At 33.0% G+C, this 20,424-nt stretch overlaps 1 protein-coding gene across 2 annotated transcripts in view; it reads left to right on the forward strand.

Annotated features, from left to right (window-relative positions):
* Sarm (sterile alpha and armadillo motif) overlaps positions 1 to 20,424 on the forward strand; it is a 116,448-nt gene that overhangs the window by 28,526 nt on the left and 67,498 nt on the right. Inside the window, exon 1 of one of the 2 annotated variants that reach the window (XR_016140935.1) lies at positions 1,400 to 2,299. The exons of the other annotated variant lie outside the window; for it this stretch is intronic. The gene's annotated coding sequence lies outside the window, so the exon portion shown is untranslated. Of the gene's footprint in view, positions 1 to 1,399; positions 2,300 to 20,424 lie in introns of those variants that run through there. 2 annotated transcript variants of the gene reach the window in all.

The raw sequence follows: 20,424 nt of genomic DNA on the forward strand, positions 1-20,424 counted from the left end.
CTTTAACATTGTTATAGCGAATTCACTGTACTACACCAGGCTCGGGAATTCTGTACTAACTTACCGACAATTATCGGTATCATTAACTGACAGCCAATGACAGCCTTTTTTCCAAGATCGTCCTTGCGTTAGTTGTCGACACCGATAGTTATCGGACATGTCCGGTTCTGTAGGTTTATTCTCTAACTTCTTAACGACTTTCACGAGTTTCACTAGCTAATGATATCGTTACGCAGCTTTTTTCCCATATATTAGTATCAGTCACAATAAGTAATTTAAGCTTTAAGAAGTAGAAATTAACCAATTATAATCGAATATGAAAAGAATAATCGATTATGATTTGGTCAATTTCTTACGGTTTAAAGATTAAATACTTATTGTGGACCGACACTTATACCTGCGCAGTGACGTAACTTAACAACACTGTCGTTAAGAAATTAGAGAATAGGCCTACTGCAGCGCGATTCTGTAACTCTTAACGACAATGTCGTTATGTTGTCGTTGCACAGGTATAATATATAGGAAAAAAGCTACGCAACGACGATATAACAATAATGACATTGTCATTAAGAGTCACAGAATCGCGCTACTGGTTACTGCATACTAAATGCTGATATACATGAAATTATTGAAATGTAGAAATGTATAAATACTTTGAAATGATTTTATAAATAGTCAACAATGAATTTGTCGTATTATTCAGCCGAATATGATTTAATAATTTCATTTCATCAAAGAAATAATATTGTGCTATAGATATTTCATATGTAGCAGTCTTAAATGTGCACTAATCCGATATATATATTTTCCAGCCGACGTAAAGAATGAACAATCGATATAATAAGTGAAGAATATGTTTAATTAACAGAGCGTAATAAATGTTAATATTTGACGGATATAAATTATGGTGTCTAATGAATTACAAGAAATTTTCATATAGAAAATAAATATCAATACGGCTACGGTCAATAATAACACTACAAATGCTTCGAAGCGTTTGATTGTCGAATCAAAACAAAAAATTTTATTAATGCACCAATCAAAAAATGCTTCAAAGCATTTGCAGTAAGCCTTTGATCGTACCCAATAAATACAAAATATATTAAGTGGCAACGCCATCTATGTTCGAGGTGAATTACAACATCAGAAAATATTGCTAATTATGTTAACTTAATCGGAAGAATATTCCTATTGATTTCTGAATACGTTGTACGGTTCTCTCTAATTATTTGCTAATTCACATGCCAACCACGTCGCCGACGCCGACGATACCGACGTGGGCGACATCAGTCGAGCGGGCGCCAAGAAGTCCGAAGCTGCGATTCGAACGCGAATTACCTCGAGAAGCGAATCGCACGAAGTGAGTCGCGAGAACGGAGCCGTGCGGAGTGTGGGCTCGCTGGCTCAGTGCGATGTCGGCGGCCACATTGAAAAGACAAAATTGTTTCTCTCGCTCCGGGCAATGTGCTACGATTCATTCGCAGATTGATTCGGCGACTCGGAGTTAATTAGTAGTAATCGGGAAACGCGCCTTTTGTCGCCTTCGTCGTTCAATCGCGTGATCCGAAGCGGAAGGTGATTTTTCGGTACCAGTTACGCGCTGGTACGCGCTGGTGTTATCGAGCATTCGCGCCGTTATCACGGCAGTGGCGCGCGTCCACGGCAATTCAACGTGAAGTTATCGCCTATTGCGCATGCGGGGGACGAGCTGTTGTTTTTGAATCCCGGCGAGCGCGCAGTGAACGCGGAGAACGTGTGAGAAGGGGAAACGGAGCTCTGGCTATGGTGCCGAGCGGTGATCTTTCGCGCGCGTGTACGCGCGTGTGTGATTGCGCGTTGTATTTGTGTGACGTAACACGACCGTTGCGACGCGAGGCACGCGTTCGTCGTTTGTTCTAGCGCTCTCGGTTCGCCGAATTACGTATTCCGCATCCGTAGACAGAGGTATCTCGTCGTCGTTGTTTTTGATAATAAAGATACGGTACTTCGACATCTGCGATACGAGGCGTATGGCGAGATTCATTTCATGTCACTTTGGACATGATGTTATTTCTTTTCGATTTCCTTATCGCCAATTGATTCCGATCACTGTTTCATTTTTAGTATTGCGAAAGTGTGTACATTTATGTGGCTGACAATATAATCGTGGTAGTTTGCATGTGCAAGTGATGTGATAACAACTTGAAGAGGAGATTCAAAAATCTGGAGCAAAATGCGTACCACAGCACCACCGAGAACTGTCAAGCAGTTCCGAAGAAACATCAGCCATGATGCCCCTTTGAACTACAGAAATCGATTGGTATGTCGGAATATCATATCTTATATTTTTTGAAGTCTATCCTAATCGTTCTTATTATTTCATTTATCTGATTTAAATGATGTTTATCAACATCAAATTTATTACTTATATTCGTATCCTAACACAGCACATTTCGAGAATGTGCTTGGAGTTTATCGTAAAAGTGAATTCGATAAATATTCTTTATATTTTCGAGATATACAGAATATTATATATAAAAATTATACTGAAAATATTTGTACATTTAAGTACATTTATTATCTGAGGACTTCATCTACATTCAATGCATCCCAATATTTCTCATATTATATTTATTCATATACAGTATATTTATTCATATACAGTAGTAGTAAGTATTAAAAGTTTTAGTAAGTATTAAAAAAAAAAACAAAATTTTACTTCTTACTACATTTTTTTAAATATAGTGCATATCCAAAATATGCAGGAAATATACATAATCTACTCTCCCGACATTCTTCAGAGTTTATGTATTAGGATACTAAGATAATATAGATATTACTTATATCTAAAGTTATGACGGAAGGAGATCGTTATTATCATTTGAATGCGATAGTCGAAAGTAGGTCACTTGTAATATCCCGTTTTTCAAATCTCGTTTCTCGCGCGGCGTCGTTTAAAGACGCACTTTTAACGATCTCGAAATTTTTGCGAGGAGGCAAATGAGAGCGTATTCTCGAGGCAACAAACGGTGCGTTGCGAACGGGCGAACGAAGGAACCGGTTCTCTTCCTTATAAACTTTAAAACATGCAATTCCCTTTCACCTTCGCGAGAGACTTATCGGCGTCGCTCGTGCGTGAGATAAAATATTTTTAGGTTCGCATTACCCGATGTGCGTCTGAATTTCTGGACGCGCACTCGCGCAACATTAAGTCGTCCGACTCTTTAGAATGCTATTATCTTATTCCGAGAATCTCTTGTTTTTTTATATCTGACAATTTTCAACCGTTATTTAGTACTTCACAAGTACTACGAAACACAATTATTCTTATCTCGAGAAGAAATAGCTATCGTTCACATTGAAAGCTTTTGAAGGATGCCTTGTTGGTTATCTTGTAAAAATTCACCTTTTTTAAAGAGGTCAATTTTTACAGACATCATTTTTGTATAATAGATTGACTTAAATATTCTCATAATAAAAAGAATTAAGAAATACAGAAAATCGAATACAGAAAAAAATGTTATGTATGTTACTACTATATTATAGAATATTCAGGATAGCTATTTGCTAATTTCAATTAATAAAAATGAAGAATTATATATAGACTTTGCTTACAAAATAGATTATTTTTTTTTTTTTTTAGAAAATTGTAACAACTTCTAATAGAAACATTTTAGATACAAAATAATTTAGTAATAATAAATATGTTGTATTATAATATACATTATTTTTATCTTACCTTTAGTGAAAACAAATTAAAAAGATATCGCAGTATGTTACATTGTGTGTTACTTCTCTTTTATAACTTTTGTAACTTTTCTAAATTTTATTATTACTAGACATTACAAACGCGCGTCGCGCTATTTATCTTTTTCAATATAAGAGAAAAAATTAATATAATACTATTATACTACTGTTACACTATAATATTTTTAACTTCTTGATACACAATTGTCAAAACGATTTTCTATGAGATCAATGACAGCTATTCACGAAGTTAGCGCAGCGAGAGCTTTCCGCGATGCCGATTGGTTCTCTCGCTGCGCTAATTTCGTGAATAGCTGTCATTGCATTGATCTCACAGAGGATTATTTTGACAATTGTGTATCAAGAAGTTAAAAATATTATAATAATATTATAATAGTATTATAATAGTTATTATAATAGTTAAAATTTGGAGTTAGCATTGTGATATTTCTCTGTATTTACGAAGTATGGAAAGGATAATTAAAGATTTTATTATTTTTCTTGTACAAATTAACCTTCAGCTATTGATTGCAGTTAGAATTCAATTGATACAGACGCTAAGATATGAAAACATAAGTTTCGCTTATCTCAGCGATTCGTGTATAAATAGTCAGGAGTGTCTCGCCGGCGTTTCACGCGACTTCTCTGTACGCGAATTTGACGCGATACACGTATCGAATTACGCGTATCTCTTGATAATATCAATTATTCTATTGTAAAATCTCTCTTTCTCTCTCTCTCTCTCTCTCTCTCTCTCTCTCTCTCTCTTTTCTATTTTCTTGCGTGAACGTTCTCATATGTATATTCTTTTAATATGAAAAACATACCTTTATTTTAATATATATTCTTACTTTTTATAATTTAATTATATCTTAAAATATTGTAATATTACAAGTCTTATAGATAATCTCTATAGCAGTCATCTACAAAGAAAATTAAAAATTTCCAGTTAAATCCCATGTATCCATGAAACGTCTATCCATGGTACCTCCCTAAAATATCTACATAAGTCGACGCCTAGACCACCTATAGATTTTAATGGAAGTCTACTGGAACTTCATTGGAGCTCCATAATGAAAGTGTAGCGAGGAGTCTATTAGACTTCCACCATGAAGATAGAGGTCGCATGGAGGTTGTCGAGGTTATATTCTAATGGATATCATGTTTCATGAGAGATTTCTGTCTAAATATTAATTAATATATTGCAATTGACAATTCAATGTAGTGAAGAATATTATCCAAATATTAAGTAACAGAAATATTAAGTAACAGAATGTAATAAATGGCAAATAGTTGGCAAGGCAGGACCATAGGTGCCTAATAATTTTTTTTTCATTTTGGGTTTATACGTATAAAAAGTATAATTATTTAAATCGCCAATTACATATCGTCATTTTTAACGGACTTGCAATGTAGGGGCCAGAGTTAAATTTTTCCTTTAATGAATTGATAATTATATATAATATCGATTACTTTTTTTTCTCATGAGAATATATTGTAATTGAGTCTGATTTTGGTATATTTTATATGTATGCATATACATATCTTTAAAGAAATATATAAAAAGACTACGCGTATATATATATATATAAATTTTATCATTTTAACAATATTTTTTATATCGTTAAATTAGAATATTTCTTTAATATCGATGCAAATAAGGGATAGGCTGACTTATCAAAACTTATATTTATGAATTTCTTGCGATTAATGATAATCTGACTTCACTTGTGTAAATAATAAACAAACGTACGGGAAAATCCGTTCGAAACCTCGGGCGAGACGATTGCGATAACCCGTACTTATTCTATCGCAGTGTCAGTATTTGCTTCCGGTTTCGCAGACGTTCTTTTAACACCTCCGAAAATTAAATCATCGTAAAAATAACCACTAAATATTTTTCCATGCGCTCGTCTACGATTATCCGATGATGCTCAACTATCCTTTTTTTACGACTTAATTATCCAGTTCCACGATTGCAATTACTGACTATAAATGCATGAAGACCAAGCATTGCTATGTCAAAGCATAGTCAATATTTACAAGACAAACTTATATCTTTACGACGTAAAAATATTCGCAAGTCATCTGGTCATAAGTTTAAAAAATTGATGTAACGATTTACCAAATTGATGTAATGATTTACTAAAATCTATTCTTTTACAAATATACCTTAATATAATTCAATGAATTTTATGAAAAATTATTCTTTAATTGATATAATTATTTTTATTAAATACATTACACACACACACACACACACACACACACACACACACACACACACACACACACACACACATATTCTGAAATTAAAAATATTTATTTCAGGAAATATATTTGAAATATTTAAGTTTTTAACAAAATTATGATTGTATAATTGATGGAAAATAGTTAAATGTTATAGCATTTTAGCATAAATTTAGCATTTTAAATCTTTTAGACCATATAAACCGATCGTATTAATCACGTAGGAAACGCAGTTGGCGGAACAGTCATATGATAATGATCTAAAACGAACTGAGAGAGAGAAAGAGAGAGATAGAAAAGCGTTTATCTATAATCAAATCAAATCATAAATTAGAGTTTTACGCATGAGTTTCACGCGATGTCTCCTTGGAATATCTAATATAGCGACTTATACAAATCGACATGTGAACGGCATTCCTGTTTTTCAAAAATTACCAACAGCGATTTGTCATTAACGACGGTCAATTTGTTCTTTTTGCGTTTGATAATGACTCACTCACGCTATAGATCATCAGTAATGACTGGAAATCAAGTGAGTTTTGTATATGATAAATTTACATCATTAAAAATAATTTAAAGAATATAAATTTCTTACTGTATGCAATAATTTATTTTAATAAATCTTTAGATTTTTAAATTAAATCATAATTTAGTTGAGATCTATATTAAGCGTTTGCGATTTTATAACCTAAATCGATACCATTAATTTCCATTGCAATTAATGATAATATTTATCAGCATCTTTATTGAAAAATATAACATAAAATAATTATCACTGTAAATTTACGAATTAATTAACATTTTAGTTTTTGATTATTTCAAATATGTGAAATCATTAATTTGTTTTCTAGTTAGTTAGATATTGTTTAATTAGATTTAAAACAACAAAAAGTATTGTTAATAGCAGAATGCTTTTATAGATGCCGTTTTCATTTTATTCATTTTGAGTGCGTAATACTTGCGATACTCGTGATATATAGACACGCTCGTTACAGGATGCAGACAGAAATGACACATACGCGTGAATCGAATTTTTTTCTGCAGCAATATTCATTATGCAGATCTATCCGGCATCGGAGATTTTTCAAAATCGGCAGATGCAGCCGCTGGCGATACATCATTAACGCGCATTTAACGTTACAAACATGCCGCCCACGCCTGGCGGCGACATCAGCCTTGGCCGATATTTTCATCGTTATTACTTTTCCGTTTCTTTTTTACAGGAAACTAATAAAGATCGCGCCCGCGGCGTCTTGAATTATTTATGAGATTCGGGATGGAGACGACGCTAATGACAATTTTTCCTCGGTAACTCGAAGAAAAATTGCGAGCGTAATGAAATATGTCATTTCATGTATACACGAGTACGAGATATTGTTAGACGATTTTTAATGTCAAAGAGACTGGATTAGATTTACTAAGGTTTTTATTCGTAAAGATTTTAAACTTTGTAAATTTTATTTAAGAGATTTTTAAAATAATTTAGAATAATTTTTAATGATAATTAAATTAGTTTTGTTATACAGAAAAGGTAACAGTTTTATTTAAAAAATTATTTTTCAAATTATCTTTGAATTTTTTTTATTAATATAATGAAAATAGAAAGTATAATATAACTCTAAGATAAATATATACACACGTGAACAAAATCGTTAAAATCATTTTTGAAGGAATTTTTAATAAATCAGAAATTAAATAATGATTGAACAGATTTGTGTTTAAGTACAAATTCTTTGTCTTGTCTTGTATATTATGATTCGTATCTGTTGTATATTATATCTCAAATTCTGTGATATAATACTTTTCAATATTCATCTTAGTATTATAAATTTATTAATCAATGTCAAATGTCTTTCTTCATAAATCTTACATAAATAAAAGAGTGGAATTGTCTTGGTAGCTTGTAAACACCAGCTGATATAATTGATGATAAGTGGTCCGGCATGTCGGCATCGATGATAAGTTGATGGAGGGAAAGCCGATTAGTAATCCGACTTTCGACCTAATCTGCGAGTTATGTTCTATCTTTGGCATTAAAACTATGGGATCCTGACCTTGTGCCATTGATGTACTTAACTATTAATGTATAAATCATGTAACAAAACGATGACGAGATTATAAACGACAAATATTTTTTGAGTTGTGAGTGAGAAATATGTCTCAGAAGGAGAGAGAAAGAGAGAGAGAGAGAGAGAGAGAGAGAGAGAGAGAGAGAGAAACAGATGAAGGAGATCTCATATATCAAGCTTCAATCTCTCGATCGTCAATTCTGATTATCGTCGACGACCAATGACGATTCTTCGATCATCGTCGATGTAACTGCGTGGTGATTTTAACGCGAGGTCTGAAATTATACTAATGAGAGATGCGAGAGGCTTAAAAGGTTGCATTGCCGAGCATTAATGCAACGTTGATTGAACGTTAGAACGCAACGTACGATCAGATAAACTTCTATCTAAGCTTCCATTTAGCACGGGCATTTGTTGTAATGAAGTCAATTTTTCCCAGCGATACGATCGACGTTTGCTTTAATAATTAATATTTGCCTAAGGTGCTCATGATCGCAAGTATAAGAGATAAGATGGCGATGAAAAAATTTTTAATTTTCAATCAATACTATATAATAACTGTAATATATCTCGATACTCTAGATATTATGAATCCTGATTAAATGTAATCGATCAAGTTGTCTTTTACAATTACGTTTGAAAAAGATTCTATATGAAAATGAGAGTATTTTTTTCTTATAATAATTGCGATCCGTTATTGATAAAAAATTATGATTAACAGAGTTCATGATTTAATTATGTGTGTTACTGGACTTAATTCAGCATGATATTATCGAATTGTAGAATATCAACGTATTTTCCGATTACGAAATCGTGGTTTATTATTAGACGACGTTATTAACGACGAATAAATTAGGCTTCTATGTGCAAAACAATAGAGTAAGTCTCTGATTGTCTTCAATGTGATAATGGTATTACAAGCTGGTATGGCAGCATTCTGTAAGAATGAAGATTGAATCACGTCGATGAAAGTTCGAGTTTTCACGTGTATTCGAGCGATTTGAACGGGGAGAATTGCGGGAGAGGTAATAAATAATAGCGTCGCTAATAGCGACAAATTGCGGTGTCTTACGCGAAAGAATATAATAATAATTATTTTAAATGGCTGGAATGCGTTTTCCGGAGAGTCACGATAGTTTATGCAAATCGCACCGGCAAATACCGGTTCTTGAGATGTTGCGGTTGTACACAATGGCTGCCGTATATCGGTGACAGTGAAAGTAGCTGCACAGCAGATAACTAAGAATCGAACAATCCGCGCGCATTTGTAATTATCGCTATAATTATCGGCGATTAAGATTAACCACGCTTCATTGATTTGCAATCTCGTCGATCGTCGATCCCGAGTTTCGCAACCAAGTAATACGCTTCTTCTTTCTCCGCGTAATATCGGAGGTCGTACGGTTGCCATTATTAAGGCGTGAAATAAAAATATTTATTTTTATATAGAATATTACAACGTTGTAATTTGCGAATTATATGTCAGTTTCTCTTCTTTTTTATTACGAGAAATTTATTATTTTGAATAATTTTAAAAGAATATCTTGCTAAAGTAATATTCTAGCATTTCTGTTAAATTAATTATTATATATATAATAATTTATTAAATTGATTAATTTATTAATTAATTAATAATATCAATTAATATTAAATTATTTTAATAAATTTTATAATAAATAATATAATATTATATATTATATTACTTTCTATATTATAGAATTCAATGTTTGAATAAATGAGCAATGAGACGGTTATTTATTGTCCAGTTACTCGTTTTATTGATACATAATTTAGACGTTATACATGCACGAAATCGTGCATGAACCATTGCCGCAACATCTATAAACAATCTCCGGCCGATTATCTGCATCGTGCTTTCGAAAATTGCACTATCAGCAACTGGATGTTTGGTAAGATGATTCATGAAATCCTATCCATGATGTCTTATCGTTACTAAAGCGAAAGTCGAGACAGACGAAGTTCGACGATTTATTATTATGTGAATGTTACGAACATCTGATATCGAATTAACATATCGAATTAACGGATTAATGCCAAAGCCTATGTTTTCCACGTATTTACTTGCAGCATTCGTTACATGTAAAGTAGCGTTCTGATTTCTTATAAATCAATACTATAAAGCAATTTTATCAAAAATTTTATCAAAATCAATGCGCGTGTGTTAAAATTACGCAGCGTTAAAATAATTTTTTATTATTTCAGAGTTATTTCTTCCGATAAATTTCTGATTTCTTCAGATAAAAAAATATGCCATTTGTTGATTGGTATAATAATGTTGAAGATTGTATTTATATCATGGACATATGAAAATTATGAATTGATCAGACTCGCTATGAACAAATGGTATGAAAAATGGTATGAATGGTATGGTAAATGGTATGAAAACAAAAAGAAGCAAAAAAAGAGTGACTGATTTTAGATCCTCATATGCTATATTATATTATTTATTTATGACTTATAAATTAATTACAGATTCAGTGCCTTGTAGTTCTTGTAAAATGTTGAAAGATCACATATATAAACATTTATTTTTTTCTACAATTTTAGTTGGAATTATCTACAGATCCTTGTGTGAAAGCTGTCATATATATGAATTTTTTTTATCAGTAATAGAAATTGACGCTTTACGTCAATTTAATATCACGACGTCTTTAAAGACAATTCAAGATTTGGCTACATACAAAACATAGATGCAAAGTTCTACCGTAGAGAAAGTTGATTATTAAGATATTTACTAGCATATAATAACATAGAATAACAAAATATATTTTAATTTCGTTATTTGTAAATCATATTTTGTTAAAAAAAAGTAAAATTTTATTTGACAATTTTTATCTCAAAACATTCCGATATCAAATTAGACAAGTAATAAACGGGATAAACGGGAAACAGAATTTTTCGAATACGAATGATATTTGTTCGAAGAGATATTGCATTTACTCGCGATGCAGATTCCGAGGATACAGGCAGATACCATGCTCGAGAGAAAGGATAGGTATACACACACACACACACACACACACACACACACACACACACACACACACACACACATATATATATATATATATATATACAGCAAGAAGGTCCGCGCCAATCGTTGAATGAAATTTAAGTGGGTCGCGCATGAATGAAATCGTGCTCTCCCGTTTCATTTCATTCGCGTGCATACAACACGCTCATTCTCGCAAGTCGCTCTCGTGTGGGCGACCGGACGTAATTTAAGGCGATTTCGATTGACCGGTTACAAATCCACCGATTTGAATTTTCCGTCGGTCCATACAACAATTCCATCTCCCGTTAACTTTTATTTCCTTTTATTACTCCTTGTTTAAATAACGCACATTTAAACGAACTGTGTTTGCTCATTGGAAGCTGAAGTTAACTGTAAATCAGGATATTAATCAGGCTTTAAATTATAAAATTTTAAATAGGATTATTTGATTAAATTTCAAGTTTCTTAATTAACGGATAAATCTTGCCTCTGAAACTTTATTTATTTGCACTTTCAGAATTAATTGGAAGATTAATAAGTCTGAATTATCTGATGATGATTTGATGTCTTAATACTTGTGCTAGATAACGAGTATTTAAATGATATCAGTGCACATAAATACGGATGTGCGTGACATCGTTGCGATGTTCTTCACGTCTTGTACTACCGTTCCTCTTTTTCGTATGTAAAATTCATATGTAAAATTTGCGGGTCGGTTGATTTAATAAATTAGATTCCGATTGAATTGACGCAAAATCCTGTTTTTAAAAGATCTCATCAACATATATATTGACATTAATTAATTCGCAATCGATAATCGATGTTTTTTTTTCTATCCAACGCATCGATAATTATCCTGTCATATAACCGACTTTGATTCATAATTAGAATTAATCATTGACATTTTCTTTTATTAGATTTATTAGATTGTGATATCTTTGCTACTGTTCCGTTCATTTGCTTTTTTATATCAGATAATAATCTCTTAACGCAAAAACATTATATATAGAGCCATCATTGTTGAAGATTATACTAGAATTATAAACCGTAAAATCAATAAACAAAATGATGAAATTAATATATAATTATCATTATATGTTATTCTTTGAAATTATTATTACAATATTGTAAAATTATAAGGAAATTGAATTTAGACATAATAATGAGAAAAATGTTTATCGTTATTGTTGCGGGCAATTATATCAAACAGAACTGTTGTGAATCATCGATTTTATTTCGAGAGTCAAAGCAATCTCGAAATAGACGCCATCCCACGGTAAGAGAAGATGGTTCGTCTATTTAAAGGGTTAGGCTAAATGCTCACACACACACACACACACACACACACACACACACACACACACACACACACACACACACACACACATTTTTCGTTCTTTCTATAAATATCTTATAGATATTCTAAAGGGAGAGAGAGAGAAAGAGAGAGAGAGAATTTGACTTTTACATCTTGCTTTTTATATATATATATATATTTTAACATTTATAAATTTAATATATTAATATTATATGCGAAAAATATCATCCGAGAAAAAGATGTAATACAATGCAATTTTACATACGAATACTATCAGTTGGCCGTTATTTTTCAAGAATATATAATACATTTGAATTCTCTTGTCTCTGTTTCTTTCTCAGCATTACGTAAAGTTTCTTGAGAAATACGTGGGCTGCGTCAGTTTGGACATCATGGCGGGGTTTCCGGTATATGTATCGTGCTTCTCTTAGCTAGTGCCAGCACGCGGAATTGAAATTGCACGCCTGTGGCCTCATTGAGAAGACGTCAATGCATTGCGAAACAAGCGGAACCGCATACTTGTAATCGGTATATGTAAATGGATCTCTCTTACGGAAGAGGCAAACGAAAATAGAAGATATGTTATCTAAAATCCAAACCAATTAAAATTTAATTATTTAACAAATAATGTATGTAGTTTATAATAATAAATCGATTAGAGTTAGAATTATATTTGTTAATGGAAAGTAAGATAAAAAGAAAGATTTGGTTTTCTTCTAAAAAAATAATAATATTAAAATGCAAATTTCTTAAATTAAACATTTTATTTTAATTAATGATATATTATTTTGTACTAGTATATGACAAATGTTGGATGGAGTTTCTCGGAAGAGTTCAAAACGATTGCTTCCGATTTTTCGAGATATACCAGGTCCGAAATAATCAAAGAACAAAGATACTCTTGGCATCAGTTAGACATTATTTTATTTGTACAATGTCGCAGGGAAATTCGAGATTTCATTCATTGCCAAATCCTGTGTTAAAAGTCTCTGCTTTTCTAATCGTTAACAAATATAAGACGAAGATTTGAATACAACATTTGGATAACATAATTGTAACTACTCTTTCATATTCTATAGGAAATTGAATTGACATTTACATTCTTTATTAATATATTCAATTAAAGATAAATAGAAAAAATAATTATAATAAAATTATAATTATTTTTAATTTAATTTAATTTCAATGAGTAATTGTTTGCTATTTACGAAAAAATAAAATTTTAGAATTTGAAATAATTTAGAAGTGATCTTTTTTTTTTATTTGTCCATATAAAATTTTCAAAATCTTGTTTATGGTGATTTTCTCAGGTTTCGATCAATTATTTATCAATTAACGTCCCTTTCTTTCTTCCGGCTTGCGTGATTATGAATTTCTTTATAAAAGAAATTTCACGCGTAAAACCATAAGTCTCTCTTTAGAAGAATGTTTACGTAGCGTTTTTCAAGCAGAAACATCATTCGTCAGAATTCAAATAATCACGGAAAAATGGTGTTTCTGGCACGTTGACAAAAGGGTTTCGTCAGTTCATATTTGTGAAGGGAATCGAGGTCATAAAATTTTACAATTATTTAATGTGAAATTTAACTTTATTTATGCGATTTAATTTTATTTTGTTATTAATTTATACTAATGTTTTGCAGTGTGAAGTCTGAGTAAAATTGATGTATTATTTTATCGTAATACATATTTATGATAACATTCGCTTTCTTTTTCTGTCAATAGATAGGTCTGATATTAATAGATTAATGGTTTATTACATTACCCTTTTTATTCTATTATATTTTATTTAATAAAAATATAATAGAAGTATTTAGGAATACTTAAAAGACAATAGAATGACATTAAAATACAATGAAAGAAATGGAAAAAATAAAATGGAATTTATAAATCTAATCTTGATTAACTATTGAAGGGATAAAGGATTTCTAATTTATGTTCATTGGACGCAAAAATCGTGTCGATCAATCTGCGATATATCTTGGATTCTCGCAACATTTATCTTGAATCGTTATAAATCATTTCCTATGCTATCCAGGTCGGGCTAGACACTTCATGAATTATTAGACATAATAATTGACATAAATAATGGGATAGGATAATGGAATACGTACGGTAGTTGTCAGATCTCGATAAATCCATTATAATCAAATGCGCACAATTGGAAGTATGTGCAGGAAAATACAGGACTGCAACTGGCATTTCACAGAGTGAAAACAGACGCACACGTGCGAGAATGTGCAACTAATAGATTTGCCTTATTGCTCCAATATTTACGCATCTTTGTTCAAACTCGACATTTTCAAAATATGACAGAAACATTTTTAAACTTTTAGAAATCTCGGGATTTTTATGAATTTAAAAATTTAAGAATCTTTTTTATAATTTTTTTATGTTTTTAGTAATATAACATTTTTTAGAAACCTATTAGAATTTTTAAAATTGATTAACAATATTATAGCATAAAAATCTTAGAATTATTGGACAAAGTGTTAAGATTTATTGTCCGTTGCATCGCGCGACTGCAATTGCATGATCGTAAGATCGGCGACGAAACGCAATATCGCGATGCAAGCTCATAAAGCACTCGGTCTTGATTATTTTTGCGATCGATACATCGTAAGATACAACCGTTTATTTGTACGCTGCGCTAAGTGGTGCCGCCTTCTCGCAATTTTCTCTGACGCAAATTAGCGCACGTATGACGATGTTATTTAAAAAATTATTTTTACAAGTCCTACGTTTATACTGGATGATTCATGCAGGACATGAACCATTCACGCGCGGCGATTGATAATGCGAAATGATAAAACATATTTCGCCATTCTACGCAAAAAAAAAAGGACTAAACGTTTCGAAGAATACAAATTCATTCTCTTGCGAAAAGAAACTCGATTTCGCATATTCCTTTGTCCGGCACAGTCTGAAAATTTTCCAAAATCATGTCGGAATTCGTTCTCGCGAATCCGTTTGCGAAAGGCGGTGTTGTAATTAATAACTGTGCAGGCAAGTGCGCGTTGCCCGAATTAGACTTGCAAAGTACCGGCATGTCCGCGTATGTACCGTGTGTACCGGCTAACCAACCAGCCGACGTGTTATTAGCAAGTCAAATTTCGGAATTGAGCCTTAGGCTCGGCCTGCGGAAAAGCGCGTACGGTTTATTTGCGTCGTGACCGGCCTGTGAGATCGAGTTTTTAGGATCCATAATTCGTGACAATGGTCGTTTTAAAGATACGATGCGACATTGAGACGTGTAGATAATGAGACGCAATTGTGACATCTTGCCAGTGCTTTTGGGTTTGCTAAGAAAGATAAATAGAATTTTTAGGAATTTGTAAAAGAGATAAATGAAAAATACAAGAATAATACAAAAAATTAAAATACGCGAAAAAATGTATACGCATTTATTTACTTACTTTATTTTTTTTTCCAAAATTATGATTTATTCGCCAATTGTTACGGATGAGTTTTCTTTTATTTGTATCTCTCATTGAAAAGTTTTGTCTCGTCAGAGTATGTTTTTCACTTTGATGTGTATATCTTATCAATATTACCGCAAACAAAATTCCAAGATTATTATTAATTACCACTTATTTATGACCCCTAACGTGATTCTTTATATTGGAATAACGTCGCAATTCATTTCATCTTCACCATTCAATTTTTTTTTTTTGCGTCGTATAAATCGCACAAAGGATTTTTCAAGTTCTCCCGGGGCCGTCATGTTGGAATCCGCGCTTACGTACATTCGATCGACTGGATATCATGACCGTAATGGGTCCGTTCACCGATCTATCCGTGTTTTCTTGTGTGGCAATTACCGCTACAGTAATTACCCTGTCACAGCAATTACAGACTACCGACCATAATCGATCTCCGGGGAGGAGGATCCACGCGCGCGGTATCGATCTGTGAACGTCCGTTTCCATTATATGATAGACGTGATTTCTCGACGTTATCATTACACCTCATTAGTTCACTGATTTCTTACCGTGCGCGTAAATTCCAGCGCGATTTAATGGCCGTTCGACAATTTTTTTGCCGACTCGCTGATCGCGTCTCATGTATTCTGTTATTAGTCTCTCCATTAATTTGCATCATAAGTGATGAAGTAGAGCAATTTAATGTAATAGAGGCAGGTGTACGATATAAAAGTGACCGGTGATCTTTTATTTATCTCTTAATTTTCTAACATCGCTCTAAATAGTATCAGTAAATAGTATCGGTATCGAGGTATCGTTTTTAAATATCGACGATTACAATCAATTGTACAATTTTATATTAAAGCAGCAGCGTCGTCCGGCATTTTAATGTTCAATCTATAGTCGAATCATCGTCGTCACATTCCTTAGAATTAAACAATAGCATAGGCTAGTTGCGCATTCCCTGCCCACATGGATGGATTACGTGCTTAATGAGTGGCGGTTAAAGGTGGCACAAAGTGGACTAATACGAGGTGCTATTTAGTTGATTAAAGATCCTTGAAGAGTCCGCTCGTGCCAATAAATACGCGATTGTGCGGTTATTACAGATGTCACTTATCGTTAACGGCGGCAGACCGATCTGTGACCGATCTATGGGACTCCCTCGTTCGACTTTGTAACGATCTTCTAAAATTTACTTTAGAAAAATTTATTTTGTACCATTCTTGATACTCATAAATTAACCCCTATTAAACTGGAAACCCCACCATCGCAAATCGAATTCATATCTATAAAAAAAACTTAGTGTTATTTATATGCTAATTTATTGCTCTAATCCGAATTTGTTGCACCAGCCGTTTAGCAGGAAATCGCGTTCAAAGTTGGGAGGAGGAGGGGGGCAGCTTACCATAAAAAAAATTTATAGGCGTGTCATATCAAAAAAGACATACACTGGAATTTGTTGCTAATTTGTTACTCTAACATAGCGCAAAAACATTTCAGAAATTCAATATTTTTGCGCAAATAATGTTATATATAGAGTACCGCGACAAGTAAAAATACTATGTTTCCTGCTTGTTGTTTCTCTCCTTGAAAACATCGTTTAGAGTCAACACGTGTCTTCTGAAAAAGGATAGCGATTTTTAACAGAGTGGCGAGGCCGGAAACGTTAACATGTTCACGGACTCTGGCTTTGTTCTCGTAGGTTAATGAGCGCGGTAATTCCCAAAGCGTAACAAACAGCTCCGGGAACACCGGACTGTGTCTGCGGAATCAACCTTGAGGAGGAGAGACATGTATTATGTAATGATGAGGCACATATGCAAAACGGATATGGCCGATAGCGTCGTCGCGTTTTGTCTAAATCGATCGAGTCTTTATTATTTCTATTGAAACTTAAGTCATGTAAACGCTAACATTAAAACCGAAAGTTGCGTGAGAAGTTTGCTTGCCCGCTTGTTATTTTATGATCGATAATATGAAATTTTCTTGGAAAGATTAATCAAGAATATCTTGAAAGTGAATCTTTGATTTAATTTCTCTTTTCGCGCAGGATTTCATGAAAATTCAATCTTGTTCGTATGGTTCGTTATTCCGCACATGTAAAACACGTATTAATTTATCGCTTATCATTTCTCACTTAATTGTATACATATGTATCATTTTGTCGTTTACTTGTCGGTCGAGTTCATCTTTTATTCAAATAAGACAGATATATTGCGCCACGAAATAATGCATTCATTGCACCGCGTTCGTCTGGCGATGTTTGGCTCGCTCGATTCCGCTCGTGTCCCTGTTACGCAACGCGATTTGGCGAAGAAAGCACGTTATTTTCGCGCAATCGGGCCGGCCGTAGTGGGTGGCTGGAAAGCTTCTTATGATTAAGGTCAATGCACAGAGCGGCGAGACCTGGTTTTCTTCTTCTTCTCCTTCATCTCTTCTTTTTTTTTTCTTTCCTCTTCCTCTCTTTTTCCGTAGGTCGCCGCACAGTGCAAGGACAGCGCGCCGTCGCGACGCATGTCGGTGCATTGTTGCGGCAACAATGAACGATAGCCACTCCTCTTCACTGTAGTCGCACCGTTGTTGCCGCTTATCTACGTATGTGTATTATACAAACAGCCACCTACAACGACGGCCATCGTATGCCCCGGCACGCTCATAAATTGTACGTTTCGCAACTCTATCGAAGGCTCGAGAGAACCGCTATCGTGTTTAAAGATGCAGTTTTAAAACATCTGCACGTAGACGCGATTAGGCTGTCGAATAAACTGTCCATTAACCAAAGTACTTGAGACACATTGTATTTAGATACAAAATAATATGAAATTTTCTTATATCTAATAATAGTCACAATATCTTTTTGTAGTTGTTTTTTTATCATCCTGAAAAATGTATTTAATGAGAAAAAGTTAAGAAAAAAACAATAATAACATTTTCTTTTCACAGCTGGCTGGCGCGTATAAATACATAAGCCAGTTTTTCGCGTTTAACTTAGTGTGAGATATATTCCCCTTTGATAATTTTATTAAACAATGATGTATATATTTTTATAGCTCTTAATAATTATATTTGAAATATGTCTAATCACACAATATAAGATAAACAACATATAAAATAAGTTTGTTAAGAGTTAAGACCGACAGCAGAATTTCTTACATTTCTTAATTTATTATATTATACAGAGACAAATAATTTTTTTATACGTTAATAGCAAGTTTATTTTTTAGAATAGCTCTTCGTAGATTAAATACATTGAAATTTGGATATCGATAGAGTTACACGAAAGAGATTTATACTACTCCGGAGCGAAGCATCTACCTAATTATTGCAGATGGACTCGGATAGTTTGTGTTTATATAACGGCGTGAGAAAAAGCGTGCAAGGGTTAAAATCGTTGCATTCGCGATGAGAGGATCGCAATTGCGGGCGCAACATGTTTGCCTTGCAATTGGAACGCGTTCCACGAAGGCGAAATTGACGTCTGCCCTCGATTTGGCCGCATATAAACTTGTTGAAATTGCTTGCAACGCTGTCATAATTCATAACCGCCCGCTACCACCGTGTTAACAATCATTCCGTTGTTGTCGTATTATGCAATCAATCATCTAATGGAAAACTTTATTAACTCACAAGCCACCGACGAGGCGAGCTGCTATTCGCGTTATTGGTCGACATATTTTCTATCTCAGTAAAAATCTGTCGTGTCAAATTATAAGTCATAATTTATTATTGCAAAAAGACTAAGTTATAATAAAAACATTATTATAAAAATACATCAAATAATCTGTTATATTTAAACATTCAATTTGTTATATATATAAAATATGTGAACGCGCACACAATACAAAATTATTTTTTGTGATATCAACCATTTTTTTCATAAAATGATTATATTGGATTTAACATTTAATATTTCGATTTCTTGTTTAATTCAGCGAAAATACATTATAATTTTTCGAATATATTTTCTACAAGCTATTTTCAAATTATTTATTGGCTTCTATCTTAACATCTTGCTCTGTTATTTTAGAGTGATCATAAAAGCGTCTGTATAAATCAGTACGACGGTTATTCAAGATTAGCATATTTCTTCTATTAGCAAGAGACGAAGAATGGTCATCTCTCCGTATCGCATCGATCACTAAAAATCTGATGGGTCAGATTTAATTAACGATTCGAATAAATTATATTTAAAAGAAGCAAACGAGTCTATTGTTGCAATAATATCATACAGAATATAGGACATAATTTTAGAAGTCTGAATCGAAAATGAAAAATTGATCTTCTTCAAAGAAGATTAAATCTTAACTCTTAAATCTTATTAAATTAAAAATCTGTAATTGTGAACCAAACAATACAGTTTTCTCAAATTTGCTTTATCTTTGACTGCTTAAAAATTGTTAACACACGCGATATTTTTATATCAAATTTTCATCGATTGCTCGCAACAATGCGCGAAAGTATTTCGGCGAGAAACGTAAACGACGACATTTACGACAGCAAATATTTACGTGAGATATAAAACCTGTACCGTTGTGCTATTTTCACGCGTACGCGATTGTTGCAACCCTTCAGGAGGAAAATTACGTCGCGCTGAAAAAAAAAAGCGAAAAATACCGCCAG

This window comes from Pogonomyrmex barbatus, unplaced genomic scaffold (assembly GCF_055798465.1).
Source record: "Pogonomyrmex barbatus isolate J1 unplaced genomic scaffold, ASM5579846v1 scaffold7, whole genome shotgun sequence".
In the NCBI taxonomy this organism is placed as follows: domain Eukaryota; kingdom Metazoa; phylum Arthropoda; class Insecta; order Hymenoptera; family Formicidae; genus Pogonomyrmex; species Pogonomyrmex barbatus.